Below are 4,642 nucleotides of genomic sequence, written 5' to 3' on the forward strand. Positions count from 1 at the left end.
ATGCACCTTGTACACTTTATTTAAATTGGATTAAAATCTAAAAACTCAAGCCTTGTTTATTATTTCAACCCACTGATCCAACATTGCAATTTTTGACATTTACCCTGAGAAGGTAATTCAAGAAAAGAGAGAAATGTCTTTATGTTAAACAATTAAAAACTCGCTTTTTATGTAATTTGAACTAGAATGCACAATTAAATACTAGTCAGTTTTAAATGCTAAGGTGATAGATACCATTGTTTCACATAGCTCTGCCACTCTGTAAGAAAATGTTTCTTTTCTTTTTTTTTTTTAAAGACACGTTTATTCAGCACCGTTTATTCAGCACCGTGATCAGATTTATTACATTTAGCAATCAACAGCATGGGTGGAAAAGATCTACAGTAAAACCTTTTGGTGGAATGCTTTACACTTTCCACAGACCAGAAGCTGAAATAACCTGTTATACAATTAGTCAAAAATACAGTCCTGGAGACTTTGCCCACACACGAGGCATGTCTTCTCTGTAGCAGCTAGGCCCTGTCACCATTGTACTTGGCTGAGTTCACAAATCTGTTGTAACCTGTAGCTTCCCTGTCGCTTCTCTGGCTCTCCTCTCCTGCTAAGCTTTGTTTCCTGGCTGTAATTAGAACCTCCTGCCACTGCCATAGCTACTGCTGCTGCTGGAACCTCCATAGCCACCTTGGTTTCCTGGTTTAGCAAAGTACTGGCCTCTGCCACCATGAGAGCCAGAGCTCCTGCCTCCAAAGTTTCCTCCCTTCATTGGTCCAAAATCTGAAGACTGATTGTTGTAATTGCCAAAATCACTGTAGCTTCCACCATTGTAGCTTCCATCATTGCCAAATCCATTATAGCCATCCCTACTGCCACCATATCCACCACCACCACAGCTGCCACCAAAGCCACCACTTCCACTGAAGTTCCCCCTTCGACCAAAATTGTCATTGCCACTAAAACTGCCTCCATGACCACCACCAAAGTTTCTGGCTATTTGGCCTCTCCAGCTGGATGAAGCACTAGCCATCTCTTGCTTCGAAAGAGCCTTTCTTACATCACAGTTGTGGCCATTCACAGTTTGGTATTTCTGAATAACAGTCTTATCCACAGAGTCATGGTCATCAAAGGGGATAAAAGCAAAGCCTCTCTTTTTTTCCACTGCCTCTGTCAGTCATAATTTCCATCACTCCGATTTTCCCATACTGTTGGGGACCTTGCTGCCAAATGTTGGAACCCACACTGCCTAAAGCTTGGGGGCTAAATTGTTAGAGCCTGCACTGCCCCAAGCTTGGGACTAAATTGTTCCGGCTTGTACTGCTGCTTTGGTCCACGGGTCAGGGTTCAGCAAGAGAGAGTGTGAGGACCAGACAGTGTGTGTTTCAATCCCGTTTATTCCTATGTCTCTCTCTCCTCCAGTTTCTTGGCTTCTCTCTTCCCAGGTTCCTAGGCCCAAGTCTCTAGTTTGTAGTTCCTAGTCTAGTCCAAGTCTCCAGTTTCAAGTCTCAAGTTCCAAGTTCCTGGTCTAAGTCCCTAGTTCTAAGCCTCAAGTTCTAAGATGCTCTCTTCTGTCTGCCTCTCACTTCTTATAAGCCTCACTTCTTAGGTCACGCCTTTAAGTCTCACACACCCAAGGGAAAATCCTCGGTATGTAAGACAAGATGTTATCAGAGTGTGCTCAGCTGTTGTAGGCTGTTGAAAACAAGTCTCTTGTCAGGGTATATGGCTCAAGATGGCTGCAAGGATGATAGCTGCCTTCTGTCGGCTCCCCATACCATACTGCTCAAACTAATCATCTTTCATACCACCAAGGATCTTTTTCACACTTAAGTAGGCACCTAGTCTCTGAGAGTCTTCTCTTGACACAGCTCTCTTAGGTTCCACAACTCTTCCATCCACCTTGTGTGGTCGTGCATTCATGGCAGCATCCACTTCCTCCACAGTGGCATATGTGACAAACCCAAAACCCCTGCAAAAGGTAGGCTGCCGGACATGTTCATTATCTTATTCCTTTCTGCTCTTTGATGCTGCTGAGGAAGCATCGCTGAAGGCTCTCATCACCCTGCCGTCATGTCTAAGAGTCTCCCAAGGAGCCAGAACAGCTGTGGAAGCTCTTCATCGGAGGGCTGAGCTTCAAAACAACCAATGAGAGTCTGAGGAGCCATTTTGAGCAATGGGGAACACTAACTGACTGTGTGGTAATGAGAGATCCTAACACCAATAGATCCAGGGGCTTTGGGTCTGTCAAGAAAACATTTCTGACAGTATGGTAAGTAGAGGGAGTATAGATTTGGGTCAGTGGGTAAAGAGCTCCCTACACCAGCATAGGCATCTGAGCTGGGAAATCCTCAGGACATTGAGAAGAAGCTAAGAGTGGATGTTTAGTCCTGTAACAGTCCTGTAACAGCTTAGAAAATATGGTTTAGTGAGAAACCCTGTCTCAACGGAATAGGGCAGAGAGCAGCAGAGTCAGGCATCAGACATCATCCTTGATATCCACATACATACATGCACATGGTCCACTGTACACATCTACATCTCTCTGTGTGTGTCTCTGTCTCTCTCTTTCTCTCTGCCTCTCTCACACACACAACTAAAAATGATAATACATATATATGTAAAATAATGTAAAAATCATGACCTATGTGTAGTAAGAAGTTTGGTTTCTTTAAATATAGAAATGTTACAGGAATATGTTTTTGTTTGAATCCCAGGTGTGTAATATGGGACTGTTTCAGAGTGTCCACAACAGCAGACTATGATTTGCCTGGGGCCTGGCAGGGGTATGGTTTTGCAAGCTACAGATAGTTCCTGCAAGTGTATGACATTTGAAATTCTGGGGTATACTCTTGAGAGGGTATAAAAATGCCAGAGCCTGAGGGGGTTGGTGGCTGCTGCTTCTGATGATGATGATGATGATGATGATGATGATGATGATGATGATGATTGCTAGTTAATAACTGGAGATTCCATCAATGAAGATCAACATTGCATCATTGCATTTAGGAATCCAATGCCCCTAATCAGCAGGACCTAGTCTAATAAAACTGATGCCCTCTTTCCCCTCTAGCCTTCTTCATATCCTACCTAGTATTAGGGGGACTGGAAATAATTATGGAGAAGAGTGATAAAAGAAAAAGAACCCATAAAGAAGCCAAAAGTCCAGGGCTATTCCTCGGAACAAAGTAGTCAAGTATGAGAAAAAGAAGTCAGTTGCATTAAGTAGACTGGTTGCTAGAAGATCAAGATAAATATTTAAAATGTACTTTGAAAGTGGTACATGTCGTATATTAATGGAAGTCTAGAAGTCAATAACACTGAATTTCATTCAACAGAAAGACTTCGATATATGTTCGTGCCTCTCCTAGTGACTTTATATCAGAATATTTATTATTCCATCACTTACTTAACAAAGGTGAGATCTAGTAAATAAAAACGGGAATCAACTTCCTAAAGCTGGAAACCTGTTAAAATTTGAACTGTTAGCCAACTTGTACATCCTTGAAAAAGCATGTCAAAGCTGCAGCTGTCAGGGTTCAGAGGAGCGTCAGTGCCTGATGTGTGTCAGATATTCCTGCCAAGAGATCTCTTCTTCTTCTTTTTTTTTTTTTTTTTCTAAATCCAATTCATTGTCGAGAAAAAATAGCTGATGGGGAGGCTTGATTTATTACCTGTCAAGATGTGGGACCCTGTGTTTCCCTTGACCTCTGATTTAAGCTACTTGAAAATGCAGCCTGCCTTACTTGCCTGAACAACTCCTGCCTTTACCTCTTAGCTGCGTGCTTTCCTTCCACTCTCTGGTTCTCCCACCTGCAAAGACAGCGGATGTATATTCACTTCTAAGTTCTCTGGGTGCCTTATAGCTAGTGATTTGAAATACAATGTAATCTTAGTTATTTCCTAAATATAATCTCTCAATGGTTAGGCAGATGAAGAAGGAGGGAAGGAAGGAAGGAAGGAAGGAAGGAAGGAAGGAAGGAAGGAAGGAAGGAAGGAGAGAGGAAATATAGTTCTGAGTCATAGAATGTATAAGTAAATGAGATACAACGCACTAAAGCATAGGATAAGCACTAAATTGAAACAGAAGAGTTCTAACGCCAGGAAGAGACAACAGTGAGCTGCCGCAGCAATCTGGTCTTCAATCAAGAATTTATAAACTCACAAGAAAGAAAGGGTGTGAGTTTGGGTGAGGTGGAAATGGGGTGGATCTGGGAGGAGTTGGGAGATGGTAAACCATGACCAGAATATACTGTATGAAAAAAATCTATTTTAAATTTAAAGAAAAAGAACTTACAGGTGTATATGCGTATACAATGCATATGCCACAGCAGAAAAAAAGACAAGACCCTGCCAGGTTAGTGCTGAGGCCTGGAGTAATTCCTGCCTCATCAAATTGCCTTATAAAAAATATCTCATTCAAGTTCCATTCATTTGCCTAAGAATTTCATGAAGTCATTGTTTTTAATAGCTGAGTAGTATTCCATTGTGTAAATGTATCACATTTTCTGTATCCATTCTTCTGTTGAGGAACATTTGGGTTGTTTTCAGCTTCTGGCTATTATAAATATGACTGCTATGAACCTAGTAGAGCATGTGTCCTTATTACATGTTGGAGCACCTTCTGGGTATATGCCCAGGAGTGGTAAAA

The 4,642-nt window shown here is 41.9% G+C and overlaps 1 pseudogene; it reads right to left on the minus strand.

Annotated features, from left to right (window-relative positions):
- Positions 1 to 499: 499 nt before the first annotated feature.
- Positions 500 to 2,159, minus strand: LOC117702114 (heterogeneous nuclear ribonucleoprotein A1-like; annotated as a pseudogene).
- Between the last annotated feature and the right edge of the window lie 2,483 nt (positions 2,160 to 4,642).

The sequence above is a fragment of the Arvicanthis niloticus genome, unplaced genomic scaffold (assembly GCF_011762505.2).
Source record: "Arvicanthis niloticus isolate mArvNil1 unplaced genomic scaffold, mArvNil1.pat.X pat_scaffold_475_arrow_ctg1, whole genome shotgun sequence".
Classification (NCBI taxonomy): Eukaryota; Metazoa; Chordata; class Mammalia; order Rodentia; family Muridae; genus Arvicanthis; species Arvicanthis niloticus.